This window comes from Vespula pensylvanica, chromosome 6, assembly GCF_014466175.1.
Source record: "Vespula pensylvanica isolate Volc-1 chromosome 6, ASM1446617v1, whole genome shotgun sequence".
Lineage (NCBI taxonomy): Eukaryota > Metazoa > Arthropoda > Insecta > Hymenoptera > Vespidae > Vespula > Vespula pensylvanica.
The window spans coordinates 6,673,821-6,687,108 of NC_057690.1; the positions used below are offsets into that span (position 1 = coordinate 6,673,821).

Consider the following 13,288-nt stretch of genomic DNA (forward strand, 5'->3'; position numbering starts at 1 on the left):
ATTTCAACATCGATTGCAAAAGTGATATTTTTAAGTTTAAAAAGGGCCATGTGTTTTCGACGAGTCTCGGGATCGAGATCGGCACGTAGGTTTGGGTCACACAGCGCGTACAGATCACATACATTCCAGCTTGATTGAGTAGGAAGGCGGAAAAGACTGACTCTAGGGAGTCGACGATATCGATCTGCTCGATCTATGGAACTGGACGCTCGCAAATCAACCGTCCCGCAAGCGTGCGACCATGCTCGGTTCGGCCGGTGTATCTATGTTACTCTATATCTATCGATATTTCCTTCTCGTTACTTAAACACGTCTATTTTCCCAAATACGAGAACGTTTGGGAACTAACATATCGAGGAAAGAAAATTTACGTTTTCCTCATTAAATTTTAGTAATCCAGTTATCAGTTTGCTTTAACGAGTCGTTTTCCCTAGTCTCTTTCTTTTTTTTATTAAATTAAAGGATTTACTCAAACGATCGTATTGATTCCTATTTGCATACTAGAGTAAAAATAATTCTTGAAATTAATTAGAAGGTAACTGCGAGAATTAATCGACGTACGAATATTTTATATAGAACGTCTAATTACGACGAAGGTCCTCGATAGATAACGAAAGATCGCGTTACGCGACGTTCGTAACAGACGGATCTGATTCACTTTCGACCGCGTAAAGAGGAGTTCGCGGTAAAGTGAGGAGGAGTAAAAAGAGGAGAAAAAAGAAAGAGGATCGGTGTGCGCGCGTGCGAACGTCGAGAAGGAAAGTCGAATACGTGGACAGATAGTAAAAGAAGTAGGGATAGCGAGGAGAACGCGGGAGTAGCGAAAGCTGACCGAAAAAAACCACAACGAGAAACACGAACACCCTTGGAAAAAAGAAACAAAAAAGCCGGAAAAAACAGTGGAACGTTCTACTCCCCTCTCTCTTTCTCCCTACTCTTCTGTGGGTCGTTTTGGAGGGGGGAAATGAAATCGACAGGCCGTCCACCTATCGGTTCGATGGCACATCTACGTATGCAAGTAGGTGTGTGAACGCGTGCGCGCGTGCACCTACTCTCGATGCACCACATACATCTTCGCAACTCGCTTTGTCCCCACGTGTACGGCATGCACGTTACGAGAGTGAGCAAGTGAGAGAAAGAGAGAGAGAAAGAGAGAGAGAGAGAGAGAGGGAGCATCCCGGCGCACACGCTCGCGCCCACGTACCTACCAATACCGTGGTGGGGCCAGTAGCGTGTATACGATCCGACATAACTAAACAAGCAACAAGTGACCTTAAAATCTGCGAATAAAAATACCGGCCACTGATCGGGTATCGCGCGCAGCTGCGTCCAAACGTTGGGGAGCGAGGACGCTGCACTTTTCTCTGTATGCCAAGGAACGACCACCTTATAGTAGACCGGATGGTCGTACTGCCTCCAATGTAAACACTTTGATTAAGCTAAAAAAGAGGAAGGTCTTATAATTGATTCGTACATGACAGCGAATGATAAGTAGAAATAATGTTACGTCAATCGAGTTAAAGTTTGACAATTGTAAATTTTTACTAATGTTGATAGAAAACACATACGATTGGAAGTGCTTGTACCGTTCGTACATCATTCGAAGTCGAATGCACGAAGCTACGTGTGCGAAAAAACGATCGATACCTAAAGAAGGATATGATTCTGAAGCATCAGAGAACTAGGAGGAGATGAGAATAAGAGGAGAAGGAGAGAAGATAGAGCCCAAGCAGCTTAGTTCCAATAGCGACCACCTAAGCAAGAGCTCGCCACTGTCCAGTAACCCTTTTCACCAACATCTAAATGAATCCGTAAACCTTAAGACACATGGACCTAATACTACGGACGAATCGATTTTCCTTTGGGATATTTCTAAATTTTATTTCCTCGAGAGAGATTCGTCTGCCGCCCTTGATAGCAATACGCATCAGAAGGGAGGACGTACGTTCTCCCTTCGTACATCTTCTCATCTCTTTTTTTCCTCTTTTTTCGACTATCGCGCACGACAATAAAATATTTTTTCTCCCGATTTCGAAAAATCTTATATCGTATCGAGCGATTAAACGAAAGTGATTCAAAAAATCGCTGATTCCTTATATCCAGATAATTAGATATTTAAATGATTTTCTTATATCGATGGCTACATCATGATATTTTCCTCTCGCATATCTAAATCCTCACAATTATTGCCCGTTGATTGTAAAAGAGAAAGTCAAATTCATTCATCGATAACAAGCTGTAGTATTTCCTGAAAGGAAGAAAAAAAAAGAGAGAAAAAGAGAGAGAGAGAGAAAAGGGAAAAAAGGAAAAAAGAAGAAAAAAAAGAGAGAGAGAGATAGAGAGAGAAAAGAGAATTAAACATCTCCAACGTTCCCTCGAGAAAATAATAAAAAGGGAATGAAGACCTTGCCGAAGGAAGAAAAAGTCGTCGGGGTGGTAGGGTAGGGGAAAAAAGGCGCGAAGTTAAGTTCGTTTCTATCTCCGTCATTGTCGCTCTCGACGAGCAAGCGATTTCATCGTAGTGGGTTCACGACGAGGAGTTGTGGGAGGCGGAAAAAGAGTGGAAAGGTTTGCGGAACGTACGTCGGAGGCGCCACCGTCCGGGCTTACGGAGATGTAGGAGCATCGAGGGAGGTGAGGAGTTTCAGGGGAGAGAGAAACGACGGCGGCGGCGGCGGCAGCGGCGGCGGCGGCGGCGGCGGTGGCGGCGGCGGTGGCGGCGACGGCGGCGACGGCGGCGACGGTCTGCGCGGCGCGTGCTTCTCTCCCTTTGGCTTACAGCATCCGCCGGCGGAGAGCTTCTCCTCTCTCCGCCTACGCCGCGGCCGGCTCGTGTGCGCGAGAGAGCGGTGCGAGAGAGTGGTGAGCGCCGTGTGTGCGCCAGTGCGCCCGCAAGCCCGCAAGTTCGCGCTCTGCCACGCAGCCCAAGCTCTCTCTAGCCGCGCGCTCATCGGCCACGTTCATCAGCCGGGCCCCACGCGAAAAGAGACGAGCACCCCGGGGGCCGCCCTCGTTGTTCCTTCTCATCCTCGTCCACGTCGTTTATCGTAATCGTACACGTCGCGCGAAAAATCCTATTTGTACATATTGTTTCGAGAAAAGAATAAAAAGAAAAAAAAAGAAAAAAGAGAAAAACGCAGCAACAGGAAGCAACAACTTTAGGAAAAAAAAAAAGAAAGGGAGCGCAAAAATATTTAAAAAAAAAAGAAGAGGAAAAGGAGCAAAACGATACACGCGTACGATAAGTCAACGGGAAAAAATAAAAAGGAAGAAGAGGAAGAAGAAGAAGAAAGAAGAAGAATCCAAATCAAAAGAACGTATCGGTACATACAAGTTTAGGCCCAAAATTGTATTTAAAAAATATTTATCGCAAGAAAAAAGAAGACCATATGAAAGAGGGATAAGAGGAAAAAGCGACGAACGGACAACGATTACAATTTTTTTTCTGGACGAGAAAGAAATAGGTTCTTTCGAAAAGGACGCCGTCTCCGGGGGAGAAAAACTCGACCGAGAAGCGCGCGCGCGCCACTTCTACGAAACACTTTTTTCTTTGGTCGTCTCACGGAAGCGAGCACGGATTGCTTCCGGCGCATCTCTTCTAATACGCCTTACACGTTCTCGTTATCTTTGGCATATCGAACGACGACGACACTTACCGATGAAGGAGGACAGAGAGAGAGGAGATCCCGACACGTTGTGCACCGGTCTGTGATTTTCGTATTCTCGTGACAGCCTCGACAACAGCTCGCCTTCTTCGGATCGACGCGAAAGACAGGTGAGTTTCTCGAGGATAAAAAAGTTACATTTTGTACGAATTTACCGTCTTGCTACTTTTTCGTTTGTCAGTTCTTTCGTTCCCTTCCTTTTTATTTAACCCTTCCTCCTATTTCAATATTCTCTTCTACGTTCGATTACGTTCGACGCGAATATTCAATCTCAGGACGAGACTATTCTCGTTGACGTTTTCCGATCGACGAATAGTCGAGGATTAAAAAAGTTTTTTGAAAATCTCCAATTCTCTTTTTTTTCTTTTTCGCACGAAAACTAGTGCCGTCCGTCAGCTTAAATTTGAAAATTGTCGTGATCCTTCGAATCCACGTCCTGAGACAATAGCATGGAAGGTTTAGCATGGAATTTAGATTTTCTTTTCTTTCGTGTGATATCTGTTTTCTTTCGCTTATTTAGTTTTGTTAATTAATTTACGTTATACGGAGGAAGAAGTGTAACGATTCATTAAGCCGTTATCACGATGATTTCGATCCTTCCTCGCACGATATATTGCTTCCAATGATTATAGCTAATAATACTTTTCTTATGAAAAAGTATTTATTATTGGTTTACGTTTTGTATTACTAAAAGGAAAAGGAAGTGATATATAAATTCGTCGATGATCGAGGGGTCGCTTTATTGCGTTCTCCTTTGTCGGCCCATTGCGGATATTTTCTCCTTAAAAGGGCTACTCCTTGAGCGAAGGGAAAAGTCTTTAGAGGTGATGGTGATGGTGAAGTGTGTGTATAGTGATGATTAAAATAACGGTTTTTATAAACGTTAAACGGATTTGTATAAAAATATCGTAAGAAAAGCGGTTCGTCGTTTGTGACAGTGTGATATTCACAAGTCTGACATTTAACACTATCGTAAAAAATAATATCATAAAAATAAATATGAGTGCTCCAAGTGAGTAGATCGGTGTAGTACGAATAGAAGAAAACGAAATCTGTCAAAATTATTATTGTTGTGAGCGCGTTTAAATCAACATAATGTTACGTGGACCTTTACAAAGAAATATTGGCATAAAATTTACGATAGGGATTCGTACGGGTTAAAAACTTTCGTTAGAGATTCGTTAAAGTACATTACAGAAAGAATAAACACGTTGAGACTAATTTCTTTAACAAATTTGATTTAAATCGCGTATTATATCTCGATAGTTAAGAATTGACCACGTATGATAGTAAAACATATAGAAACGCGAGTCGTTTCGATTTGACGGATCTTCAAATATTAATAAAAATTCGAGAAATATCGTAAGAAAGTCTTATTCGATCTACTTCTTAAATATATCATCTAAGTAGATACGGATAAGTTTTAGTCGGACGAAGAAGCAGCGCGTCACGTATTGTGCCGACGGTACCGTTCTATAAAACGAAGGGATATCCATTCAAAAGGAATCACAATTTTTTTCGTGCCAATATTCACGTATAAAAGAATATTCTATATCTAAAATATAATTATTCTTACGATGAATCATCCTTGTAAACGGAAAATCGAGAATACAAGATACTTCTAGCGCGCGTTATCGCACGACACTGAACTATTTCCGCAACTATAATTGTGATATTGCGTCGACGAATGTAATTACGACATAGTTATTTAACATTTATACGCGTTTAAAAGAGAGACATGTTGGATAAATTTGTTTTTACAATAGTCGCGAATAAAATTTAAGTCGAAGAAGAAAGACAATATATTGTGTCTCGAAACGAGAAAAACATATTTTTATCGAAATAAGATTTTTTTTTTTTTTTAAAAAGAGCGTTACAAACTAACTGAGAGAAAAAGAAGACCTTAGTCGTAAGAACATTCACGGAGAACTAAAAGGACTCGGCTTATCGTACAAATTCGTTGAGGAGATCCGGTGAAACCAGTTTTATGAGATACGCGAAAGAAGGGTTGGAAAGGGTAGAAGCGTACGTTCGTGAAAGAGGCTTTATCGAAATGCAAACCGGTACTGTTTTGTTGGCGTAATGTCGCATGGCAGTTAGCGGTTCGATCGATGGTCGCGTATAAACAGCTAATAATCAAACGAATCGTGTCATAAACAATCCCCACGATGGGCCGGAAGAACGGAGAGGTGGTAAAAGTATAAATGAGTGTCGATCGGTAGTGGGGTATGGTGCCGTAAGGGTGGGGGGGGTGGGACTAGTTGCCTGCTTCGAAAAGCGCAGACAAGCTTGACCCACGTAAAAATTTGTTTCGATACATCCCCCACCACAATAGAATATGTATACTCTCACTCGTGCGAATACGACTTTGCTTTTTGGACCGATGGATAACGCCGACCTTCTTTCATTTTTTTTCTTTTTCTATCGCAGCGTAATGCGTTTCGCATTTGTATACCTATAACGATAACGAGATTTCAGAGAAAGTTAATTTTATATCGAGAATAATTCATCAATTTCGATTTCATTCGAAAATATTTGGAATATAATTAAACGAACGAGCGATAGCTTTGTCGAGAGGTGTTTGACAGGTTTAGACTTTGCACGAGCCTCGGTTTATCGCGTCATTTATTTTAATGCTCATTTCGTGTGCTGGCATTCGTTCGCGTTGAAATTTTTCATTCGGGAATCGAGTTTGCGAAAGGCTCTTCGAATTCACCTAATTCATACGTCGACGCTGTAAAGGATATTCCGATGGTAATATCTGATAATAGATATCACCTCTTTCATCATTAAATTTAAAAGAATATTATTACGCGATCGTTAGAAGCAACGTCTTCGACAACGCTTACGTATTCGTAGAAACAATTTGATGCTATTTCGTCGTCTTGTTTCCGTAATTTCCGCTTTGCCATTCGCGCGTTACATCAAATCGTTGATTCTATTTTATGTTATAACGTGGCAACTTGGAGAAACCTATTGTCGTGGAAATAATCGTTCCGATAGAAACGTTTAACTCATCAACGACCGATATATTCCATTCTGATATTCTGGATCGGGCTTATACCAGCAAACTGGTACATCTATATGCGCGAATTAGAGAGATTCTCTGTAAATATATCCGTAATCATCAGTGCGCGAAAGCTACAATTCATTAATAATGTACAACCCTCTGAAATTTAAAATAGGAATTTAGCATCTTCAGTTCTAACGAATCCGAGAATAATAAGGATTCGCGGGTTCGTAGACGTTAATTCAAATGATATTTCGCGATTCGGATATCGATATATTCATATAAAATTTGTACCCATTAAAAAAGATTCATGGCGTAGAAAAGACGCGCGGTTGTCCGGCGAGAGCGTACAAGGTCGCTTCCGTTGTTGTCCTTCACAGCGGGAGTTCAGTACGGTGAAGGGTGAGGTTGTTGTTGGTGAGTTAGCCTATAGGAACGAGAACGCGTATTCGTGTGGGTTCGAAGGGTGAGCGGTACGATAAAGACAAACGAGTCGGCATGCGACTACTCGTCGTATCGATGCTCGAAGAGAGGAAAAAATGTGCGGGAGGACGGTTGAAACTTGCATCCGCTCTCCTATCTCCCTCGATAGAATCGAAAGTCTCGACGAGCTGACGAGAGAGAAAACCGACGGGGTAGGAAGGATGGAAGTTGGAAGAGAGACGAAAGAAGAGAATAGAGAAAGAGAAAGAGAAAGAGAAAGATGTTCGGGGTGAGTCGAGGTTGCTTGCTTGCAAGGGACAACTGGACGAAGAAGTGGGGGATTGGTGTGTAGATCAGGATAGGTAGACGAGAGAGAACGAGAAGGAGAGTGGGATGAAAAGGAACGCAGGCCGCGATGGTAGAAAGGGGTATGGGGGGTGTGACGAGTAGCGAGGGTGAGTGAGTTAACTGCAAAACCCGATCGTCCGTGTTTTTATCTTAAGACGACTCCGCGCGTCGGCTAGAGGACCGAGAGGGAGATAGAGAGAAATGGATGGAGGAAGAAGGAGAAAACAAGGAGAAACGCGAGAAACGGATATATATATATATATACATATACATACAGATATACGGATATATATATAGATATATATAGATTATATATATAGAAAGAGAGAAAGAGAAAGAGAGAGCGAGAGAAGAAGGGGTTGGCAACGAAGATGGAAGGGGTTTCCTCGTCGACGTTAGAGTCGAGACTAGTGGAGGGGTAGTAGTGACGGCGGCGGTGGCGACGCCGGTGGTATGCGGAGGGGTAGTTCGACGGGGGTGGACGAGGGGTGGCAGTTTCGCTCTCCTACGAAAGAATTGGTGGGGATAAGACTACCCTCGGAGGCAGGAGTGCGTTTGCGCCGCCGCCGTGGAGGTGGCATCGGGTGCTAAGGGTTGCTTATTCGCTCCGGTCCTTGCACGCGGGAGGAGGAGGGTGATATCGTCTCTTCTCTCTCTTTCTCTATCTCTATCTATCTTCCTCTCTCTCTCTCTCTCTCTCTCTCTCTCTCACTCGCTCTCTCACTCTGCCGCGCGCTTGCTCACCCTCACTGAAACACACATTCTCTTTCCATCTCCCTCGCTCTTACTCTTTCACCCTCACGGCGCGGGCGATCTCTCTCTCTCTCTCTCTTTCTCTCTCTCTTTCTCACTCACACGAGTTATCGCTATATCGTTCTCGCTCCCTCTCTTTCTCACTCTCCTTCTTTCTCGCTTTCTCGCTTTCTCCTATCTCGCTCGCGACTGCTTCTCTCCGACACGCGTACACACGCACGTACACACACAAGCGGGCGAACGAAGAGACAGTGTGAGAAGGAGAAAGAGAGAGAGAGAAGAGTACACGTAGACACACGTACGTAGAACGTACGGGGGTGGGGAACCCCTCGTCGTCCCCGACTGCAGGGTTAGGGTGGTCTTTAGGTCTGTCAGTAGCAAAGCGGCGGCCTCATCATACGGAGCTGCCGGGCTGACCAGCCAGGCCGAAATCACTTAAGACGCGTACACCTTGTAATAGAAGGACCGGCACGGGGGCGCGCGCGCGTCCACCGATATCCACATACACATACACACACACACACACATACACACACACACGCATTTACACTAACGCGTCATATACTTACAAAAGCATGTATACATATATAAATACAGAGATACATATATACACATACATACACACATACACATATATATATTCGGAATCACAAGCATTTACCCGTGTACGGAAGGACACGCATAATACAAACGATCGGACACGGGGTGCAGGATATTGAAGGATCTTGTGTGCGCGCGTTCGTGCACTTATCACGAAGGAATCAAGCGATAGAGAAAAGAAGCGAAGGAACGGCAGTCGTAGCGGCAGCAGCGAAACACGCGTATCTATCACCGCGAATTATCGTGTTCATGAAACGCAAGAGCAAAGCTTTTCGGCGTCTTTAAGCACGAATGCACGAAGAAGAGGAAACGTCGGCAGAAGAAGGAGGAATATCATCGTGGATGGACGTCCTATTCGTGAGAAGATGTCTAGTTATCCGAAGGAAGCGGGACCAAGTCGTTTGAGACGCTAAGACGTACGGTGTTGCGACGGGAAGACGTTCGTTGCCGGTGGTGTTGGTAGTGGTGGTGGTTCTGGTGGTGGTGCTGGTGGTGGTGGTGGTAGTGCTGCTGCTCGTGGAGGTGGTGGTAGTGGTGGTGCTCCTGGTGATAGTAGTCGCTGGCCGCCCTTACAGAAAGACGCTGCTTGCTGCTGCTCGGAAGAGGGCTCCTTGGACCTTTTCGGACATGATGTCGAGCGAAGTGATAAGATTCTCGCGAAGGACGATATGACGATACGGGATAACATCGTGTTTTATACCGTGTTGGCTTACCGTAGACACTTAACATAATTATTTAACCTTACGCGAGTGATTATACGGGACAAACGGGATGAGTTAATGGAACGAAACGATTGAAGGGTGAAAGAGTTGAAAAAAAAAAAAAAAGATAGAACTCGGCTGGAGCTACGAGAAACTTAAGAAAATTTTACGATTACGGGTATATCAATAGGAACATCCTTTCCCAGTGTGATATTCGTGACATTCGTCTTACGTTCGTGTCTTCGATGCCTCGAACGTCTCATCGCTTAAAACGACATTCCTTCTCTTTTTTATTATCTCAAGTTGAAAGATTTTGTGCGCGTTATCGTACGCTCGCGTGTCAGTGTGCACGTGTGTCGTTTCATCGGAATAACGCTGCCTACGAAGACAAGGTAAAGTTTCGTGCCGCGTACACTTCGGGAGCTACCCCTCTGCGAAAGTGATCTCACTCGTTTTGGGAAACTCGTTAAGTTATTCGCCAGTTCTCCGAGATATCAGTCGAGCGTGATTCAGCGGAGTCCTCGAAACTTGGTCGCGTTCGTGATCGAAGATGATTCGTTCTGAGCGTTTCCAAATTTTTCATGTGTCTTTTGAATCAGTGAATTACTCCTTTTGGAATTCGCACGAGTTAACGTGAAGGAGCCAATGACGTCGCCAAGTTTTGTCGTCTCCAACGACTAACAACAGAACAAACGCGTTGATACTCGTCATTTCTCGAAAAAGAGTAACGCATATATTATTTATAAAACATATTTTAAACTAATCGGAACGACTCAACACCTCTTTGTTTTTCAAGTGATGGATGTACGTAAATCGGAAAGACCGACGGTCCGGTTGCCGAATTCAGTGAAACGTGATCGCAATGATAAAGGAAAAAAAAAGAGAGAAGGGAAAAAAGCGGTTCGATGGTAAAGCGAGAGCGACATCGAAAAGAGCCGCGCTTCGTATTATTCGGTGGTGTTTAATTGAGATTTAATTGACCCCTCCATTATTCATCGCGATTGTCAATGCGCAGCTAATACGGTCTATACGTGTGTCTCTCTTCTCTCTCTCTCCCTATCTCTGCGTGCGCCTGTATATTATTTGTGTACGTGAGCAGTGTTGTTTCACTTTCGTTATCTCACATCCTTGTTACGAAATATAGTTTATTTTTTTCTGTCTTGTTTTGTGGTATTATCTTTTTTTCTTTCTCACATTCCTGCCTATCCTTATCTTGTGATGCGTTCGTGATTCCAAGTTTTTATCTTGTGCTTGTAGCTGGTCGTGCAATTACAGAATGCCTGTCTCTTTATTGTTTTATATTGACGAAACAATGAATCTTTGTGATACTTGCGCCAGAGAAACGATGATAAAAACTTGTACGACGTTCGTATCTTAATATCCTTATTGGTTTGTATCATTTTATTATATTTCTTATTTTTTAATTCGATGTTCTCGTAACGGAAGGAAATCGCGATATCCTCAAAAATTCTTCATCGGAAAACATAGACGATGTAGCATGGAAGATTTTAATAAAAAAAAGAAGGAGTTTCGATTTTTATTACTCCAACTTGAGCATTTATCTGCCAAGAATTCAACCGTCAGAATGCAACTTCATTTATTGATATTGCATTTACTTTACTTACTCGATTTTAGCCCGTCGCGATGTGAAATCTCTTTAGCCAACTATAATACTACGAAATTGCATTCAACTAACATGAAACGGTTATTTTCTGCACTTTTATTTTCAGTTTCTAAAATTTTTCAAAACCGATGTCTTATCGTACTTTTCTCTTTTTTAATTATTCGGAATGCACAGTTAAAGTTCATAAACCTTCATGCATAAAATTTCTCAATTCATTTATGCAAAATGCATCCTTGAGATTACTTTATCGTATATGCAATCGGCTTACCAGGAAGTCTGACAACCAAGTCAGTAGTCACGACCTTCGGAGGTTAGACTCCCAAGTCTTTACCTATCGACTCTAGTACCGTACAAATACAAACAGTGAATATTAGAATATACATATATACGCATCTTTATTATATCTATATTTATACTTTGCTGCGCAGACAAGTCAATATAGAGCGATATATTCATGGAATGATCTCCGAAAGTTACAAAAATCTGTTTCACAAGTGGATAAAAAAGAATGTTAGAGATCTGTTGTGTCCTATGATTTCATTACAAAATTGTATAAAAGTATGGATTTTTGTCAATCCTCTGTTTCGTTAGGACGTTCAGAAAAGAGATCCGACTATCTTTCGACGATTCTTTGAACGGCGTAAGAGGCCTTTGACCTATAATCAGGAAACGCGTCGAACAATACGGGGCAGCTGTCACTGTCCCCGAGTCTGTCGTTGCTGTGGCCCCTTATCAACATCTGCCTCGTAAAGCGGATTGTTCGATGTATATACCTATATACGATTATATGTATATTTTATATTATATAAAGAATCAGTGAAGCCAAGTACATATTCACGGACACATATAATCTGACAGCTTCGAATTTAGAATTCCTCGTTTATCGTTAACTTCCTTTTTCAATATTTGTTCTCGCACGAAAGAGATGATAGTCTTCTGACTTTTATTCAAAAATAGCCCTGTTGTTTTTGAAAAAGTATACCGATTTGTAATAAGTTAGGTAAATCACAATAATTTTGTTCTAGATTGTATTTCGCAAAGGAAAAAAAGATATTTCAAATTCCTAACGCTAATTTGATCTCAGATTTATGGTTAGGGATTTTAAAGGAAAAGTAAGATGGAAAGGGAGGTAGGGATTTGACGAAGGGTCGATCGACCGGAATTAAACTTTCTGTCTCCGTTAAGCGCGATCTTAGCTTCTGTACTCCGCGTAACATTCCGGTTCTTAATTAATTTTCTCAAACCCAATTTGCCGCGAGGATAAAGTCAGATCTCGGAAACCGTCGCTTCTGTTACCGTGTAGAGACTAAAGTTTTTCCGAGTCTGAAGACGCGGAAAGCAAGCTTTTCGCTCATGACGAGATAACTCATGGATATTTGGCTTAATGTAATCACGAGTATCTTGGTGTTAGTCATCGCGACGACGAATTCCGTCCCGTGTCCCGACGGATCAGCGAAGTTCTCTTTTCGAATACATTCTCCGTCTTCCTTTCGAACTTTCATCAGAAGCATATCTCGCTTCTCGCAATGTTCTAATTCGAATCTACGAACATCGTAAGTGAATGCGTAACGAAATAAATGTAAAGAGACAATGACATAAAATGTATGACAATGAAAAGTATAAAAAGTTTTGACGGATTTATCCATGGAATATGTAATATATCTCAATTCTAAAAAATATAAAAGAAAAATAACAAATAAAATCGAATACATCGAAAAAAAGATCTATCGGCGAGGACAATTGTACGGTAATTTCATAGACGATCTTAAATCTTTTTAGCATTTTTTTTAAACGTTGATAGTGATTTCGATAGTTCTCTACCAAACGCTATCGGTTTACTCCGAGAGAAATAGGCGTGCCAACATGAGTGTCTCTCACCCTCATTCGCGAGCGATAAAAGCGAGAAAAAGCTGGCGACAGCAATTTTTCCAACTACCACCTCGACTACCACGTGCGTTCTCTCTCTCTCTCTCTCTCTCTCTCTCTCTCTCTCTCTCTCTCTCTCTCTCTCTCTTTCTCTTTTCTCGTAGCATATTTCAGAAGAGGAGAGGAGAAAGCAGAGAAAAAAATGCTACTCACTTTTCCAGTGAACCTTGATTGTCATTGTAGAGGCTTAATCGTTTGAGTCGTTAGCAAAGTTCGCGTGTACACTCAGTCGCGTAGC

General features: G+C 42.4%; 1 protein-coding gene across 6 annotated transcripts in view; it reads left to right on the forward strand.

The window, feature by feature from the left end:
* Window positions 1-2,726: 2,726 nt before the first annotated feature.
* The window catches only part of LOC122630170 (AAC-rich mRNA clone AAC11 protein-like), an 85,882-nt gene continuing 75,320 nt past the window's right edge, over window positions 2,727-13,288 (forward strand). For 2 of the 6 annotated variants that reach the window (XR_006327422.1, XR_006327423.1), the window contains exon 1: window positions 2,727-3,775. The gene's annotated coding sequence lies outside the window, so the exon portion shown is untranslated. Of the gene's footprint in view, window positions 3,776-7,981; window positions 9,893-13,288 lie in introns of those variants that run through there. The other 4 variants (XM_043814361.1, XM_043814359.1, XR_006327424.1 and 1 more) reach the window with 4 other exon arrangements.